This window comes from Leptonychotes weddellii, chromosome 3 (assembly GCF_054177405.1).
Source record: "Leptonychotes weddellii isolate Sample4059 chromosome 3, ASM5417740v2, whole genome shotgun sequence".
Lineage (NCBI taxonomy): Eukaryota > Metazoa > Chordata > Mammalia > Carnivora > Phocidae > Leptonychotes > Leptonychotes weddellii.
In genome coordinates this window covers 150707655-150728254 of record NC_138371.1, presented here as the reverse complement: position 1 = coordinate 150728254, position 20600 = coordinate 150707655, and the positions used below count along the sequence as shown (strand labels likewise).

Here is a 20600-nt window from a genome sequence, read left to right as displayed (position 1 = left end):
GTGCTGGGGTCCTGATATAAGGGTCTTTTTCTCTCCCCATTCTGTGCCCACAGTGTCCCTCCCTTCCATGGACAGTACTGCTGGTCTTTTTAGCTACCAACTGTCTCTGCCCTTCCTACTCTCTTCGATGTGGCCTCTTCTCTACATTTAGCTGTGGAGAGTCTATTCTGCCAGTCTTCATTTCACTATCTGGGTTATTTATACAATGTGGATGTTACCTAGTTGCATCCCTGGGTCAAGTTGAGTTTAAGGTCCTCCTACTTCACCATCTTCCCCTGAAGTTCTGAATGCTCTTTTAATACATATATTTAAAATATATATATGACTTTTGGGGGGTTGCTGAGTACAGTATACTTTATTGATGGTACATGACAAGATGGGGCTCCTCAAGCTCCTCGCCTTCTTCAGGGGGACTGGGATAGAAACTGTGGAGGACAGGAGATTCTCAGTGTGTTGGGGGATGAGTTGAGGCAAGGACTCTCCAGCAACTGAGGGCCTCTCTCTTCCTCTTGTTCTCGCTGGGGCTGGTGGTCCAGGGGGCTCTTACTCCTTGGAGGCCATGTGGACCATAACGTCCACCACCTGGTTGCTGTAGCTCAATTCATTGTGATACCAGGAAATGCATTTGACAATATGGTCATTGAGAGCAATGCCAGCCTCAGCATCAAAGATGGAAGAATGGGTGTCACTGTTAAAGTCACAGGAGACAACCTGGTCCTCAGTGTAGCCTAGGATGCCCTTGAGGGGGCCCTCCGATGCCTGCTTCACCACCTTCTTGATGTCATTCTATTTGGCAGCTTTCTCCAGGCAATAGGTCAGATCTTCTTTTTTTTTTTTTTTTTTTAAAGATTTTATTTATTTATTTGAGACAGAGAGAATGAGAGCGACAGAGAGCACATGAGAGGGGGGAGGGTCAGAGGGAGGAGCAGACTCCCTGCAGAGCAGAGAGCCCGATGCGGGACTCGATCCCGGGACTCAAGGATCATGACCTGAGCCGAAGGCAGTCGCTTAACCAACTGAGCCACCCAGGCACCCCAATAGGTCAGATCTATAACTGACACGTTGAGGGGAGGGACATGGAAGGCCATGCCAGTGAGCTTCCCATTCAGCTCAGGGATGACCTTGCTAACAGCTTTGGCAGGGCCAGTATAGAAGCAAGGATGATGCTCTGGGCAGCCCTTCAGCCATCACACCACAGCCTCACAGAGTGGCCATCCATGGTCTTCTGGGTGGCAGTGATGGCATGGACTGTAGTCATGATGCTGAAGTTGTCATGGATGACCTTGGTCAGAGGTGCCAAGCAGATCGTGGTGCAGGATGCATTGCTGACAATCCTGAGGGAGTTGTCACACTTCTCATGGTTCATGCCCATTACAAACATGGGGCATCAGCAGAAGGGGCAGAGATGATGATCCTCTTGGCCCCACACTTCAAGTGAGCCTCAGCCTTCTCCACAGTAGTGAAGACCCCAGTGGACTCCACAACATACTCAGCACCAGTATCACCCCATTTGATGTTGGTGGGATCTCACTTCTGGAAGATGGAGATGGGTTTTCCACTGATGACAAGTTTCCTGTCCTCAGCCTTGACTGTGCCATGGAATTTGCCATGGGTGGAATCATACTCGAATATGTAGACCATGTAGTTGAGGTCAGTGAGGGGGTCATTGATGGCGACAATATCAACTTTGCCAGAGTTAAGACAGCCCTGGTGACTAGGCACCCAATATGGCCAAATCCATTTACTCTGACCTTCACCATCCTGACTCAGGGATGCAGCTGGCACTGCACCAGAAGATGTAGCTGTCTGTCCAATGGGGAGGAGTGAAGAGCCCTAACATGATTTTTAAAGTTAAATGAAATATGCAGAGCCCTCTGCTACATCACTGAATCAAATCTCTTTCTCTCTAGTGACAGTTGAAATATTTCAAGAGTTGTTTTGTTTAAGCTGCAAAACTCTAGTTTTCTCATCTCTACCCTCCCATTATTGCCCTCTACATGCACAAAATGTCAATGTTCCTTAAAAGAATGCATTGAGGATTGGATGTAGTGATTTGGATAGGATTTTTCTATTGTGCCAAGGACAGCAAACATCCTCCTCTGTGGATGTGGAGACCACAGATCAATTCAGCAGCCCAATTGAGGGCAATTTGTGAATCTCTTATGACTTGGTAATTCCATTTCTATTGAATTGTTCTTTACAGTCACTTTGCACATGATTCACAGGAAGCCTGTTTTCAACTTAAAAAACTCTTAATACAAATTGCCTTCATCTTCCATTTCTGTTTCAAAATAGAAAGAATTTAAAAAATAGAAAAAATTAAATACTTTTAGCTATTTCTCCATATTAGTTAGCTTCACACCAACTCCCCTAAGCAAAACTTTTGCTGGGGGGCAGAAATAAATTAAAATAAAATAAATTAGATTAAAACATTGGATTGGCTGCTTTAACAGAGTTAAAAAAGAAAGAGCCTGTCTGCCTCCATATCCAGTTGCCTCCCTCATGTAAAACCCCAAGATGGTGCGTAGTTCAGGGGAATAAAGTGTTCTGATCCATGAAGTCATATAAACATCCTCTGACCTCCAGTAGTAACTTGTTACAATAATCTCTTCACTGGCACTCTAACATCTCTCAGCTCCTTGACTTTTTACTATGCTCCCTTCCTCTATCCCCATTATTAGCAACTTTCTACAAACAATTTCTGTGCTCTGGCCCCCATGTTGCAGAGCAATGCTGGAAAGTTATGAGAAAGTGTTGACTGATCTGTCAAAATTCCTTTTCTGCTTCTAAAAACCTTTTATTAATAGTTTCTCTTCTATGTCTATAGTTTTCCTGTTTTATACCTCTCCTATAACCTTTTTTTTATTTATACATTTTATTTATTTATTTTTAAATTTAAATTCAATTAATTAATATATAATGTATTATTAGTTTCAGAGGTAGAGGTGATTCATCAGTCTTATATAATACCCAGTGCTCATTACATCATGTGCCCTCCTTAATATCCATCACCCACTTACCCCATCCCCCACACCCTCCCCTCCAGCAACCCTCATTTTGTTTCCTATGATTAAGAGCCTCTTATGGTTTGTCTCCCTCTCTAATTTCCTCTTGTTTTATTTTTTCCTCGCTTCCCCTATGATCCTCTGTTTTGTTTCTTAAATTCCACATACCTGTCCTATAACCTTTTAGTCTACAATCCTGTTCTCTACCCTGTTGGCTGTCACTGAACATGTGTAATTTGTACCTATTTCTGAAATTCCAATGATTTTCAAATTTTGTTCCTCCTTAACTTTTCCCTTTCTGACTTCCATTCTGCCAATCCATTGAATGTTATTAATAATTAAGGAGATACCATAATTTTTTCTACTCTTCCTCCCATACACTTGCATATATATACAGAGACTACAACACTCAACAGGATATTCCACTAATGGAGGATAGTTGGAAAAAAGACAGGCAGGGGCAAGGGGCCCCTGTCCTAAGAGGAAACTACACTTAAAAGGAAAAAGACCCCATCTTGTTATTCTATACTACCCCGAAAATAGCCCTCTACCCTTTCCCATGTAAACAGCTACCTAATAGATAGATGAGCGCGTCAACCAAAACCTGATTGGGTGATAGGCGCATGGAGGGTTAATTGATTCAAACAGCTCACCAACAATCTCATAAAAACCCTTAGATTTAAACACCTGACTCCCTTGCCTTGTTTTGGGACACTGAAGGGCCACCCAGCTCCAAAACTCCAGGTAGGATTGGCTGAGGCCTCTGTTACAACTCTCTCCTGGTTCCATTTCTCCTTTTGTTGGGTCCTGATTTCTTCACTCTGACAGTGTTTTTCTCTCATGTACTTTCCAACAAACCTCCTACATGCAGATATATACCTTAGAATCTGTTATCTTGAGAATGCAGCTTAAAACAAATATTGAGTTACAATCCTAACCAGGTGAGAAATACACATTCCTTTGCTGATATAATCATTTGAGAAAGGACAATTTTGCCATAATTCAATTTTGACAGCTGGAAAAACTAGATTAGTTTTATTTTTAAGAATCACCACCATTAATTTACTCACTTATTCATTTGCTCCTCTAATACTTGTTGACTACCTCCACATGCCAGACTCTGTGCCAGGAAAATAGCCAAATAAATGAGAAAGTCTAAAGCTGCTTATTAAATAATAATATATTAGTATTCTTCCAGAAGAAATTATATACAGTAGTTTCCTCCAAGTTTAATGCTGCCAAAGTAGTTATAGTTATTTGTTTCTCCTAATTCCACAGGGGATATTCCATTAAAGTGATCTGCTGTTAGAAAACTCTATCAAGGATGTATAATCTAGACAAACCTAGGGAGAGACAAAATCATAAACACAAAGGACAATAATTATTAGAGTATTACTTATTACATATTTTTTCATTGTTATCACCAGAACTAAACTTGGACATCATATAATTTTATTCTGGTATCAGGAAAAAGAAGAAAATGATTTCGTGTTTTTGTATAATGTATACACATTAAAAATACTTGGCTATGACAAATTTCAAACATACACAAAAATTGATAGGGAAACATAAGCAATCTTCCTATAACCTTCAACCATCTTCCTTTGTGGCCAATCTTGTTTCGTCTATACCCATATCTGCTTCCCCTCCTCTCATATTACTTTGATGCAAATCTCAGCCACTGTATCTTTACATCTGTGTTTCAGTATATCTCTGTAAAAGCTAAGGACTCTTAAACCCAACATTCAGAATAAAGTTATCTGTCTGTAGAAGCAAGATATAGTGAGAGGATTGCTAAGGAATTGCCCAGAAGAGTTAGAAATTTTCCACATCCAAACATGTTCTTAATGAATGAGAATTGTAGGTATTGAGTGCCAAGAGGTAGCAGGTATGCTGGTGCTTATGCCAGCCCCTGTGAGAACTTTGGCTACTACTTGTAGCAAGATAGGAAGATAAGAAAGCTTTTAAGCAGAGCAGGGATAGAATATTACTCTCATAATTTTAAAAGGATTCCTCTGGTTGCTACTGTGTTGAAAATGGACTGTAGAAGTTCTGGAGCAGGAACAGAGAGACCAGTTAGGATGAAGTTTCTCATAATTTATTGTGCATATAAATCACAGAGAATCTTGTTAAAATGCAGATTATGTTTTACTAGATCAAGGATGAGGATTGAGATTCTGCATTTCTAACAAGCTTCCCGGTGATGCCCATGCCTGTCGTATACACACTAAACGTTATTTAGCGAGCAGTTAGAAGATTATTACAGACATCCAAGTGTTAGATAATGTGGCTCAAAGTAGTAGAGGTGGAAAGTAGTAGGGTTATAAGAAATGATGGGATGGTAGGTTTATTTTTAAAATGTAACTAAGAGGATTCCCTGGTGGTTTGGATATGAGGCATGAAAAAAGACAAGTCAAAGCTCATTCCAAAGTTTTTAGCTTGAGACAACTGGAGGGGTGGGGAACATGGAGGAGGAGTGTTTTGGCAGGAAATCAGAAATAGGATTTTTGACATTTTAATCTTGAGATACCTGTTAAACCCACAAATGATGAAGATGAGTAGGTGATCGGATACATGAGTCTGAAGTTCAGGGAAGTGGTTAAGATTGCAGCTGAAATTTGTGGGTTTATATACAGTATTTAATGTCATGAGAATGCAGATCAGTTAGAGAATGAGTGCAGATAGAAATAAAAAGAGATTCTAGGAGTGAGCCTTGGGACCATCTGACATTTAGGGGTTGGAAAGATGAAGATAAACTAGCAAAAGAAACTAAGAAAATGCAGCCCCAACTTAGGAGAACCAAGATAGCGTGTGTCATGGAAAATAGTGATGAAAGTGAAATCAGCAAGACTACAGTGAGACTAACAAATACAACATCATTAGGCACAGATACAGGATGCCCCATAAATTTACATTTAATCTTGAGCATTTTAAATTGAAATTGAAATTGAAATTTCAGGTCATGAAGCTGTCTCAGAAACAGTCTGGAAGGAGGGACTATGTACTTTATAAAGCTGACATAGTATCTATATAGCGTATCATTTGTACTGAATTAGTCAATTCACTGAAACAACTAGACTTCAGTAAATAATTGGCTTGCATTTTCTTCTTATCTTGAAGAGACTGTTTACATTAAATAGTTATTTTGGCATTGTGCATAACTTAAAAATAAAACATATTTGTCCCATCAGGAAACATGTAACCTTTTATTGTTGGGTATTACATGATGTTTTAGTACTAATCACCTGGGATCTCTCTTGAATTCTACTGTGTGATCTTTGTCTGATCATCTGCCTCAGTTTCCTCACTAATAGGAGAAATTAATCCCTATCTTACCTAGGTCACAGAGTTGTTATAACAATGACATAAGATAACAGGCTTCTATGGAGATATCAGTATTACAGGAATAGTATATGTTTATGGAAATAATAATAATAAAAGAATCTCCTTTACCCAGCTTCTCAGTTGAGGTGATTCATAAGTTTATCTTATGAAATTTGTATTCTTTCCAATGTTATATGAAGGGCTCACAGGTGACTATCTTGAAGTTCTTTTACCATTACTTAATCATCTTGACTCATATGAATGCTAATTTCACATGGTGCAAGCTAATTCCTCAGAGTTTTTGATAGTAGGAAAGAGAAGATATTTGATATTCTAGAGTCAGCTGTTTTTTTCCCATCATATTTCTAACATAACAAATAAGAATATTTCTATTGAGTCCTAAATAGGAAGACTCCATGTTTCTTTTCCATATCCGGAAACAAACTCTCTCCACTCCTGCCCCTGAGTCAATAAAATTCCATTTCAGGGCTCAGGATTTATCATAGGAAGATGGAAAATGAAAGAAGGAAAAGGTGAGAAGAAGCAGAAGCATCATAAAGGCATTTCTCCCTCCCTTTTTCTTCCTTCCTTGCTCATTACCTCTCTTCCAACCTTTTTTTAAAACAAGCAAAATAAGCTTTATGTGTTCCACACTAACAATGGGAAGTTGCAAGAAATAACTGGTGTATCAGTCAGAAAGAGCTAGGTTATGTGCAGCAACAAACAAGTCTCCAAATTCCTGTAACTCCACAGAAAACATTTTCCTCCCATAATTATTCTATATGTTTAAGCTGTTCTCAGGGGGCCTTTACTCATGGTAATCACTCTGGGATTCAGGTTAGTGAAAATACCATCCTGATAAGAGCTTCCATGATTATTAAGGCAGTGAAAGGGACACTGAGGATCATACATGAACACTTAAATTTTTTTCATGAAAATCACAGAGACTACTTTTGCACACATTTCTTTGACTAAAGAAGTCATTCATTTGTTCCTAACTTACCGTGTGCCAAGAAGGATGAGCATCAGATGGCCCATTGTGACCACCACTACTATTTGGTGAAGGAGTGGGGTGATAATAATAGTTCTTACCTCATAGATAATTATGAGGATTTATATTAACATGTAAGCATAGAGTAAGCGCTATTATATGAATTAAAATTAAAAAAATCATACAACAAATTTCTTTTTACAGAACTAACAACTTACATGGAGACCATGATTGGCTAATATATTCTCTGGGAGACTTAGGTGTTAAAAAAAAAAAAAAAAAAAGGCAGGTTTTTCTCAGTGCATTTCTTTTGCCCTGAATTATCTCAATAATTGTCTTAACTCCCCCACTTTACTTAAGAAGTTCTTTCTAAAGCAAGGTTGTGGTTTGGTAAGTAGCCAATCATTTGGACAGTAAAGTAGACAATTCAAGCCATTGCATTAAGTAGGATAGCTGGAAAGCTGTAGGCCTGGCTGGAATGATGAGAGTGAAGAACTACAAAACCTTTATGCATCTGCACTTGATGGGTTAGATTGCTCTGTTTGGACCCTCTTGTCTTGCAATTTCCTTCTAATTAGATCCTTTTTTCCAGGTTATGCTAACCTGATGCACATGAAAAATAATGTGATCACAAAATATTCAAATCCTAGAAAAGCCTGTTGTTTTTCTAAACTATATGAAATATGGAAGGGGATTCAGGCATATTATAAACATGGTGATTTGTAAAAACAAGCTAGAAAATAATAATTTTAACACATATAAAATCAAAGATGAATATAACTAGATGTAGAAAACCAGTAAGAGTCTGAGGGTAATAGAATTTTGCTACATCAAAAAGGGAAAAACTATATTCTCAGGAAGTAAATATTATTTTTAGGTATTTTTTTCCCAAAACCTAAAGAAGTTTATAGTAATGTATTTTTTTCCCAGAAATTAATAAAAATAAATCACACAATTCCCAGAAAACACAGTTCAATGGTTGCCTTTACAGAAAGGAAATACTCTATTAGCAATTATTGCCAAAAGAAGAATTCATTTCCTTGAGTGAAAAATAAAACTCGAAAGTCAAAAAACTGATTTTTCTTTTTTAGATAAGGAGTATTTCTAACAATTCTTTGAAAGGCTTGAAGAGCTTATGAAGTTAAAAATTTAACTTTTTTAAACAGAAGAGATCATTCTTTTTATTGTGCAGAGTTCTTAAATGATGGTAAGATTGGAAAAGAAGGTCAAATAGAGAACAAATATCATTTCACAGATACAATTTTTTATTACCAAAAATGAATGGACTGTCTGGTCTAAATTCTTTCAGAAGAATGCCCTTTGAAAGATGTACATACAGCTGCTACTGGTCTGTAAGAAGCTCCCCTTTTGAATCAGAGAAAAATTTATTGTCCTCAAGATGGTGTGTTCTTTTTTTTCCCTAATAGTCCTTTTATATCTTCCTTGCAATTGAAGATGCTAATTATTATAAGCTAATACACTCAGATTTTTATAAAAGCAGACGTTCTAAGTTTTAAATTCAAATCATATTGTTAAGAAGCATCCTTTTACTCATTTTTCTCCTCCTTGTCCTCCCTCTGCCCCTTATTCTATTTTCAATTCCTTTATTATTCACAGATCTATTCATAGATTTCCGTCCTTCAGAAGATTATGGTCTTCCAATGTTAAACCACTTAAATCTGTCCTTCTAATGGAAATGCTTTTTTTCAGTGGTTAAGAAGCACATTGCTCCTGACACGACTGAGTCTAAATTTCCTCCCTCGTTCTTTTATGTAGCTTTTGTTTGTCTCACTGTCCATGTTTTTCTCCAAATGCCATTTTATGGTTTGCTTTCATAATAACATTGCCAATATTATAATACCTGTTATTTATATGATATTTTACAGCTTTATAAAGCACTTGCATTTCTTTGGTTTATTTATTACAATTTGCTTCTTCTAAATGGCTTTGTTAAAACTTTTTTTCATGTGGAAAATGAGTCATAAATGAAGCATAATATTGTAGTAGACCATCTATTGCCAGAAATAGTTTTCTTTAAACTACTTTCAGAATTATATTAATCCTGGAGTTTAAATCATTTCTGAAATATATTAATCCTAGAATTTAAAGCCATAAAGCATTAATTGTTATCATAATTTTTCATCCTAAAGTTACTTTAGATAATGGTATGTTTGTTTCCTTTTTCTTTTTTTCCTACAGGCTGGCTACTGGGGATATCACCAGTTTCAGTTTGGAAGAACAATGCCAAGATGTTAGCTTTAAAAGATAAGCATTTCTTGGGGGGTATCTCTGGCTATACATATGTGATGGTCACACACTGTATCGATTTTAAAGTGAATGCTAAAATTATGAATGGAATGTTAGTATTTTTTTTTATTCCATCAGGATTATCTTCTTAGTGCTAAAGAGTACTATCTCTTTATTGAGGAAAAATAAACATAAAAAAATTTCTTATAAAAACAAATCACTATAGTTTAATTTTCATTGTGAAAGCAGAAGAAAGTAAATTTTAGTTTGTCCAAAGTAGTGGACACAGCTTGTGATATTTCTTTTATTTTAGGAAATTTGAGGAGAACATATTCATAGCTGAATTTGTTACACTGAAATCTCTCTTCAGACACTTGAGACACTGTGTCTACTATTAGAGTTAGTGGGAGGTGGAATTAGCCATGATGATGTGTTGGCTGTCGGATAGCACTTTTATGATCATTTTTCTAAGCACTTTCTCTTACTTTACCCTCCTAAGGATTTTCTGAGATATGTGCTGTGTACGAAATTATGCTTAACCTTAGCAGCTTAAACCATTTATTATCTCACAATTTCTGAGGGTCTGGAATCTGGAAGCAGCTTTTCTAAGAAGGAGAAGAGGCATCATCATCTAATAACCTAATCTCAGAAGGAACATACCATTACTTCTGTTGAATGCTGTTGGTCACAGACCTGCCCTGGTGTGATATGACAGGGGGCTCTATATGGGTGTGAACTCCAATAGGTGAAGATCACTGGAGGTCGTCTGGGAGTCTGGCTACCACAAAAGGCAATCAGACATTATAAAGATAAACCACCTGTGGCCCTGGGAAGCAATTGCCTTGTTGTAGATCATACACATAATTTTATGGCTTTGACTGTAGCAATAAATTTTCTACATGAGAAGCTCATGTTCTTCACAAATTTTTTTTTTCCCCCTATAATCATCGGTTTCTACATCATGATAAAAAGGTACCAGTTAAAAAAATAAGTTACTGGATTCCATGAGACTTGTTTCAATTTCTGACTGGCTGGTTTTTGAAACAAAGTGAGGTCTGCTGTACATGTGCCATTCTTCCCAGTCAGACATTGAACTAGGACACCATTTAGATAGAAAATGTAATACCCCCTGTTTAATTTTGGATCACACTCTCCTCCCTAGTTTCATTTCATTTTATTTTATTTTATTTTTTAAAGATTTTATTTATTTATTTGACAGAGACAGAGATAGCGAGAGCAGGAACACAAGCAGCGGGAGGGGGAGAGGGAGAAGCAGGCTTCCCCCCCCCCCCCCCAGGAGGGAGCCGGATGTGGGACTCCATCCCAGGACCCTGGGATCATGACCTGAGCCGAAGGCAGACGCTTAACGACTGAGCCACCCAGGCGCCCCCTAGTTTCATTTTATACATGAGCCAAACCAGAAATTGTACGATAGAAGGTTGTGACTGCAAAGGCCCTTTATGTCATGAGCGCAGAGATATTTAAGTTATACGAGAGAGCAATGCGAACGGTGTCTTTGAGGAAGCTTAAATGTAGTTAATGTTTTTATCTACAAAGCGGTAAGTGAAAAAATATGTGGTTATTATCAGGAGAACTTTCTGAATCATTTAGTCAAGCCATTAAAGAACAAGCTCATATAACTAGGAACGGACCGCAATCAAATTATTTACATTTCCATCATAAGACTGCTATTGGCAACACACTGGGTTAGGCACTGTACTTCCTGCTAATTATTGTTTATACCTATCATGGCACTCTGAAATTGAATATTTACCTCTCTCAACAGCTCCCATTCCTCAGTACCTGTGATCCATGTTTGATGACTCCTAACATTGAAAGGATTTTCACATATCTGTATTCCTCACCATTTTCGTGCATGCATTTGCTCATCTGATAGATGCAAAGCAAATGTACTGTGCCAGGCATAGGGCTAGATGAGAGGAGACAAAGAGAAGAAGGCAGACCAGTTCCCTCCTCTCTGTGGGAGATATTCCTGAAGAAATAATTATAGAAAAATTTACTGGATTATAATTTTAAAAAATTGTGTGTTGGGAGAAGACCAAGGGTTGCAACATTGTACAAGGAGGGGGTTCTGACCTAATGTGCATGGGGGGAGAGCAGTTGACCCAGTCTTCCCTGAAGAGGTTTATAATGGCCAGAAGCTTACCTGAGGATCGATACAGGCAGACACTCAGGTATGTTTAAGGTTGGCTTTTTTGACATGCAATCAATTTAAGTGGGAATTCTACAGCCAAGTGCAAAGTTACAGATATTATGTTGCTATCCTTTGAACATTACTGTAAGTGATTAAGCATTGGCCAACTGTTCAACAAAAATAGGTAAAAATAAATTAATACACTTTGTTATTATAATTAATGTACTTATTTATTGATTTCATAAACTTTTGTTAAATATTGTCTCATAGTAGCAAGAGAATGAGCCTTGGAATCAGAGAGATTTGGGGTTGAATCCTCATTTTGGCATTACTGTTTTGGGGAAGAACCTGAGGCTCTTTGGGGCTTAGTCTGTTCATCTGTAAAATGGAGACAATAATACATACTTTGAGAGTTGTAGAGATAATATAAAGTATAGTTGATCCTTAGACAACATGAGTTTGAATTGCATGGATCCACTTACCTGTGGATTTTTTTTTTATAAATACAGTAGAGCACTGTAAATGCATTTTCTCTTCTTTCTGATTTTCTTTTTTAAGATTTTATTTATTTATTTGAGAGAGTGAGAGAGAGAGAGAGAGAGCAGGAGAAGAGGGAGGGTGAAAGGAGAATCAGACACCCTGCAGAGCGGGGAGCCTGTTGTGGGGCTCGATCCTGGGATTCTGGGAACATGACCCAAGCCAAAGGCAGACACTTAACTGACTCAGTCACCCAAGTGCCCCCTTTCTGATTTTCTTAATAATATTTTCCTTCCTCCAGCTTACTTTAATGAAAGGTATGTAACACATATAATATACAAAATATGTGCCAGTCAACTTGTTATGTTACTGATAAGTCTTCCAGTCAACAATAAGCTACTAGCAGTTGAATTTTTAGGGAGTCAAAAGTTACACACAGATTTTCAACTGCATGGGGCTTGGTGCCCCAACCCCTGCACTGTTTGAGTCAACTGTGTTTACCGACAGCTGGGGCATTGCTAGTCCTCAATACATGGTAGCTATCGTCATCACTATTATTGCTATTATTATTTACCAGGGTGAAAACTAAACCAGATAAACTTGAACCATAGTGCTTGTGCCATAATTCAATTGTGAAAATGCCATTAAAGTTTCAGGATCTTAATACAGAATTCTAGAACTACATTTGTAATTATCATTATCCCAGAATACTGGACTACTGTGTGCTCTGTACAGAATGTGGTAATATATTCTAATTCAATAATTAGAGGTATTGAAGAACCACAGGTTGTGCATAAAAGAACAGGAAATGACTAAATAGCCTTGATTTTGGAAACTTGTATTTATGGTTATGCTAATGTATGTAATTAGAAACTACTTACTGAAACCAAGAGCAGTGGGACTTGGTGGGGAGAAGGAGGTGGAGGCTTTAAGAACACTGTCAGCCCTGCTACAAATCTTGGCCTAGTGTTGGTGACAGACAGTGAAAGGTGGTAAGCAGAGGTGTGGTGTGGGCAGATTGTGTTTTAGATGGCCCGCTGAGGGGGAGGGAAGTAGGGGTGGTGGAAGATGGAAGATGGCCTGAATGAGAAGCGGAGGAGCTGGTGATAGATGCCTTAATAGGCTAGGTGAAATTTGCTGAGCAACTGAACTGGTGAGGAGATTACAAAGCATTATTCTAATTATTATTTTATTATTTTAATAATAGCTAGCAATGGCGATGGCCTGAACCATCAAGGCAGAAGTAAAATGAATTTTAGGAGACAAAACTGGAAGGAGGTTTGGATGAATTGGATGGAATAAAAGAACGAGGGTGTTTAAGTAAATGGATGACTCAGAGATAGCAATGGTATTGACAGAAAAACAAGGGAAGATTTGGAAAAATATATTTCAGGGGTGAATGTCAGCCAGACCTGTTGATTAAGTGCAAGGATGGAGGCAAATGAAAGACACATGGAGACTCCTTTTGAGTAACAGAGTGTATTTAGAAGGGAAGTTTATAATTTCTGCTTTAATCCAATCTGTTGACTTTGAAATGCTTATGGGACAGCCAGGTGATTATAACGGGTAGATGCTGGATGATGTACATCAATCCTGAAGACAGAAGTCCGGAGGATATAAACGGATAGGTGACAGCTGACCATATGTGAAGGACATCTCTTAGGAAGCATTGATTGAGTGGGAAAGCAGTGCACCCTTAATTCCTCTGGTGCCCTTATTTATCAAGTCTGTTTGCTCACCAAGAAACATCTTTCAGATGGGTCCCCTTTATCACATTATCTCATCCCAGGATCCTGATTCAGGCCTTTTGCTCTCTCCATCTCAGAGAGCCTCCTGAAAACATTATCTGCCCCCAGTTTCCTCCTTTAGTGCCATTAGAATTTTCTTTCTGTAACGACAATCCGTGTGATCATTTAATTTGGTGAGTAAAGCCTGGTAATGCCTCTTCACTGGGTACAGAGCTTACACCCAACTTTGCAACATGACAATACAGGCCCATCTCATTCGACACCTTCCTATGTGCTCAAGTCCTCACCAAACTTAACAGCATCTCCTGCACACATCATGTATGCTGAGTATGCAATAGTATCATGAGCTTACTCGGCCTTCAAGTTTCACTCAGATGCCATTCCGTGCTCTGACTTTTCCCCTGACTCTGGAATGCTCATCCCATTCCCAGTTCAGCCATGTATGTGTATGTGCACATCTACATCTGTGTTCACATTTTTGTGAGCCCTTCAAAGATAATTGCATTATCTTTTTCATCTTGCTGTCCCATTGCTGGCCCATAAAAATCATCCAGCACTTCCGTGAACTTTAAACATAATTGAAGCTTAAGTTGTAACTGGTGATTTTAAATAATATTAACTATGTCCAGAAAAAAAATGTCTCTTAGAACAGCATTAGGCACTTTTATTTCCCTTATTAGCTAAATAGAAAAAAGTTTTTCCTAATTATCTCAGGGCCATCTATCTTTGAAAGGATCAAATATAGGGGTGCCTGGGTGGCTCAGTTGGTTAAGCGTCTGACTCTTGATTTTGGCTCAGGTCCTGATCTGGGGTTCCTGGGATCAGGCCAGTGTCAGGCTCCATGCTCAGTGGGGAGTCTGATTCAGGATTTTCTCTCTCTCTCTCTCCCTCTGCCTCTGCCCCTCTCCCCGCTCGCACAAGCTCTCCCTCTCTCTCTCTCCAAAATAAATAAATGAATCTTTTAAAAGAATAAAAGGATCAAATACAGTAGTGAATAAGTTGGTATATATGTACACACACACATTTCATAGAAAATTAACACAACGATTCAACAAATGAAAACAGCCTCTACAAAATAACTTATCACCTTCTCTTATTATAAAAACTGTACACATTCATTGTAGAAAAAATAGAAATGATGTAGTTCTAGCCCTACTTCTCTCCCTCTTCCTTCAGGCTTAGGGATGGGAAGAGCTCCTGTCTGTTGCTAACTAAAACCAACACCCTGCTCTCACCTTTATCATTAGAACTCGATTACATTACACAGTTTAGTGTACCATTTCTGTCCTTGTGGAACGCAGACTGATAGACCCCATCATTCCTCTCAGTTATCCCAGTAGAACTCCAGCTTGGTTTATGCAGCCACGCTTCTGCCTCCAGCTCATGGGACCCAGGAAAAGATGACCTCCATCTTCAGCTCCAGGGTGAGATCCTTACTGGTATGGGCCATCATGAAAGTCTCTTCCCCCTTACAAGAAATGAGCCTGGGAAACCAGGCTTAAACTAATCAGGGTACCTGGTGACTGCCATCATGCCAAACTGGCCGGGCACAGAACGTAAGCTATTCCCAGTCATACGGCAGGGAGAAGTTTCATTTCATGGCTGAGGAATCACTTTTATCTCCCAGCTCCTCTGCTGAAGCTGAACAAAGGAGATGGCTCTCCTAGTTGTTGCTGGCAGCTATTTTGCAACCACCAGGGGATCCAGCCTGAGGATGAAACTCACCCAAAAAAGAAGGCCAAGAGCATTGCCAAGACAAAACTGAAGATCTGATTGCACCAAGACTGGAGCCTGGCTTACTTCTAGATTCCTGTCCCATTAGATAAGGTGTTTCTTATTTTTAAAGCCCACTTGAGGGCGCCTGGGTGGCTCAGTCGTTGAGCGTCTGCCTTCAGCTTAGGTCATGATCTCAGGGTCCTGGGATCGAGTCCCACATCGGACTCCCTGCTCGGCAGGAAGCCTGCTTCTCGCTCTCCCACTCCCCCTGCTTGTGTTCCTGCTCTTGCTATCTCTCTCTCTCTGTCAAATAAATAAATAAATCTTTAAAAAAAAAAAAAAAAAGCCCACTTGAGGAAATTCCTGATTCTTACAGCACAGAATTTCTGAACTGCTACGATTTTGCAATAGCTAATATTTATTGAGTGCTTACTATTTGACATGCACAGTATGGAGCACAATAAACCACAAGGTAGGGGCTATTATTAGCCATATTGTACACACGAGGAAGCTAAGGCTTCGAAAATTTCATTAATTAGTCTTGGTCACATAACTGTTAAGTACTTCAGGTGTAATCCAAACCTGGGTTTGTCGGATTACAGCCTTCATCCTTTAGCACGTGGTACTCTGTTTGATATGCGTTCGCTTTTAGACAACTACAGCATGCCCATACCTCAGTAACTCACTTCCAAGCAACTGAGGCATTGCCAGAAGATTCACCTCCAGATTACCTCACATTCTGATAACAGAGATAAGACATGCGGAGATACAGAGTTCAGTGTCAGGCACAGGGTAACAGTAAAGAAATGCATGGTTAAAACTCAAGCAAGGGGGACAATCTAAAGGTGAGATTACTGTTCACCAAGGTGATGACCGCAGTAATTTATAGAAATCATGCAAATGCATTGGGAAAACAATCAGGTATGAAGTTCTAGGGCCCATGCTAAGGAAATGATTTGCAGATGATCTTACTTGGTGAGAATATGCCAATATCGTATTTTCAATACAAGTTTGAGATTATAAAGTGCAATCAGGACACAGATTAAAATTTGACTAAACCAAAGTCTTGTATTTACTTGACCTTTGTTTTAGCATCAATACATATGGGAGCTGAATTGAATTTCCAATCATGTCTGAATTACACCTTCAGAAGTTCAGTCTAGGACTTTGTTTCATCAGTCTTGCCTCCTCCAACAATAATTAGTATTTGCTCATAAACATAGATCTCTTGGTTCTGATTGAAATGATTTTTTTTTTTAAGCGTTGGAAGGAGAAAATATTGGCCTGAATCTAGCATTTGTCCGGGGCTGCTGCTTAAGTGGTGTGACTGACTCAGATGGAGCAGCCTCACGTAGGCACTCTGACACAGAGAATTTCAGAGCCAAGTCTAATGACAGCATTTACTCTTAATATGGATGATGTGAGAACAGAAACATAATGTTTATTAGCAGCCCTTACGAAAACAGTAGCTAAAAGAAAGAGCAAAGAAGATGAAAATGGGAAGTACTCAGCAGAGAGCTCCCATTTTTCTTGTGAAATTAATTCACATTATAGGGTGTGCTGCCTTGAATGAATTTCCTTCCTTTTACACTCCCACTTAGCTTTCCTTTAAGTGTCAAATGAAGCGGGTGGTGGAAAATGCGGTGCACCAGTCATTTTGACATTCCTTTGCAAATTAGTCAGGCTTTGGTGGTACAGGTCGGCTCTACCAAGCAGGGGGGCTTTCAGCTTTGGGAATCTGGCAGGAGTTCAAGAGCAACGTGTTGCTTTGAACTCACTTGTTAGCTGTGCAAAATAAACACCATCCACCTTGCAATAAAAAAGCATCAGCAGGAGAAAAAAGAGAACATTCTAAACCCCTCCCTTGAGACTTCAAAACCCTCACTGGGGCTGCTAAATTAGGACAGGAAAAATAAGGCCTGCTTGTGAAAAGAAAGGAGGGGAAAAGGACTATCCTTCAACAAACACACACAAAAATTACAATCACTGAGAACTAATTATGTTTTCATGATCACAAATGCATTGAGAGTCTGAAAGCTCATGGACGCATCCTGATGCTGCTATAAAATGTTTCCTGGCTAATTATTTGCCAGTACAACTGTTCACTTCCTGTGGTGGATTTATGCTAAATCCTGTTATTAGTCTTGCTCTGCAATTGCCATTGTCTATGACTAGAAGCAAGGCTGAAAGGCTACAGTCAGCCTTTTATTACACAACATTGAATGGAGATTTGACCCAATGTCCGACCACTTCCCCCCTTTGGTTTTTATGTGAGCTCGCTGAGCCTTTTCCTATAAATCACAGGGTTCCAATGAACTTTTACTCTTTTTTCTCTCCTTTCAACTCTACTACTTTGTGTGTGTGAGTGCACACTTTAAAAATAAACCATGTCATTTCTTTTTCTCTTTAACAGTAGTTAAAACCTTTCATCGTACACAATTTCTACAGTTCTTGCTCCAAAAAGATATATGAAACCCATTTTTGATGACTTGGTTGAGGTCGGTGCTTGAAATGGGGAGCGGTAAAAATAAATAAGACAAAGCAATCGTTACGATAATTTACATTTTAGCAAGGATATACTCATAAATAAATGTAATATGCAAACTATCACAGCTATAGTAAAATGAAAAACTATAGTAGCTATTAAAAAATGAAATTCCTTCAGTAGAAATCCAACTAAACGTTTTCTAGAATATTTGATATGATGGGCATTATAAGCAAATTGGATTACACCTTAAATACAAATTCTCCTTCAAATAAAATTAATACAAGTATTGTGATTGATCTAAGAGAAGCTTTTGCAAAGATAGTTTGTCCTTTTTTTTTTGGTTTGTACTATTCTAAATCTCCAAGATACAAATGTAGTATTCTTGATTTGTGGTGCTACTATATTCAAGAATGTAACCACTATATTTAAAAGCTATTCTCAGATTTAGAAATCAAATATTAAAGATTTATGGAAACTGTAGATTTTTAAGAACAAAGTAGATTATAAGAAGGAGAAAAGTTAGAGTGATTACAAAGACTTGATTTTCAGGTTATTTACTCCATTTTCCCCTCAGTTTTTAATGGTTGCATGCACATCTTCATTATTCACTCTTTCTTTAAAAATTGTTGTCAAAATTACATCTGCAAGAATTCACAGGAGTAATCCTTGTCAGGCTTTAAAATTTTCTCACAGATCTTTTCTAACATTCATTTAGATGATGTTAAACACTTTGAGAATCTATCTGCATTGCAAATACCCTTTGTCCCTGAAATTATGTTAGAAAAGTTCATCCAGAGGCACATATGTTCTGTCCAGATTTTTTCTTTTTCATTATAAAGTACTGTAGGCAACCAAAAACAGGCACTGGTTAAATAAATTATACCATAACCAAACTATGGGATACTACATTGCCATTAAAAAGAAGAGGAGGAGGAGGAGGAGGAGGAGGAGGAGGAAGAAGAAGAAGAAGAAGAAGAAGAAGAAGAAGAAGAAGAAGAAGAAGAAGAAGAAGAAGAAGAAGAAGAAGGAGGAGGAGGAGGAGGAGGAAGAGGAGGAGGAGGAGGAGGAGAGAGAAAGAAAGAACAGAGAAAGACAGGGGTGGGTCTATAATGTGTGAAAAGATGACCATGATCACTTTTGAATGAAAAGAGTTAAGTAGCAAATAATATGTATAGAAAAATGTCATTAAAAAAACCAGCTCATGAATAGGCTGTTCCCGAGGACACAGAAAAGAAGGACATAAGGAGGCCATTGTCACTATTTGCCTAATAGAACCTGGTAGTATTTGCTTTTTTTTCAAAAGGCACTGTTCATTTAGTAATTTTTAAAAAAAATAATAATAATTAAAGGCAGAGCAGCACAACAAAAAGAAAATGTGCTCTAGACCCACACATCTTTGATTTGTGCTGGTGGTGGGTGTCAGCAAATTTTTTATTTCTTCAATAAATATATTGATTCTGTTGTGTCAGAAACCCATAAGGGGATGTTTTCTGAGGACACATCCCTCTCCAAAATGGTCTGTGGAAAATGTCCAGCTATGGCCCAAGTCGTCCTTTAATCCGTATTTCCCTCCAATAAAAAGTGGAGATGGGTACTGAGAATGCTGGCTAAATTCCACAGCAGCAAATAACCCTGACCTTCTGAGGGCATGTGAGTGTCTCCTTCACACTCAGAATAGGGGTCAGAAGGATGTTTAGATAAAGAGAGGTAAAACTGTATCCCCTCAGTGGCCCATCACACTCCATTACTTCCAGAGCTCTTTTATTGTGCATGCATCCCTCTACCTCTCCACACACCCTCCCACACTCACATTCACCGCCCCACCCCCCACTTCCTCCCTATTCCTCTTCCAGTCCTGCAAAGGCCCTGATCTGATTCTTGTGTTGAGCGTGTCTTGATATGGATGGTACATTATTTTCTAAGAAGTCTAGGACCCTAGAGCATGAAATGGTGGAAAGAACTTGGGCATTGACTTTGAACCTTGACATTTTCCTGTTTATATAACCCTATATGAGAGGTATTCTTAGATAAATTTTAGACATTTTAGCACACAAACCTGCCTATGCCAGGGTTAAGGTAATTTATGTAATAGTACCTCTCTTATAGGTTTGTGTAAAAAATAAATGCCTACCACCTTACCTAGCACACAGTGCTCAGTAAATGAAGATATTAATGTTACGAATGGCAGCTATCGATAGTTTGTCGGTTTTTTTTTTAATATACTTATATAAGTTTCCCTGGGATTTTAGCAAATAAGTCTGAGGATCCAGCACTTTCTTTATTCTGTTTCTGGGGCCAGCTGTGTGGATTATATACTATACCTGAGGGTTGTATATTACATTTATTACTCTTTATAAGTAACAGTGTCAATATATGCTCTTAGTGTTAATTTTTATGTAAAGTCACATATCTGAATTCCACTAATTGAACCAGGCACCTTCTTCCCTGA

The 20600-nt window shown here is 38.5% G+C and overlaps 1 pseudogene; it reads right to left on the bottom strand.

The window, feature by feature from the left end:
* Positions 1–419: 419 nt before the first annotated feature.
* On the bottom strand, positions 420–1760 carry LOC115939919 (glyceraldehyde-3-phosphate dehydrogenase-like; annotated as a pseudogene).
* Positions 1761–20600: the final 18840 nt, after the last annotated feature.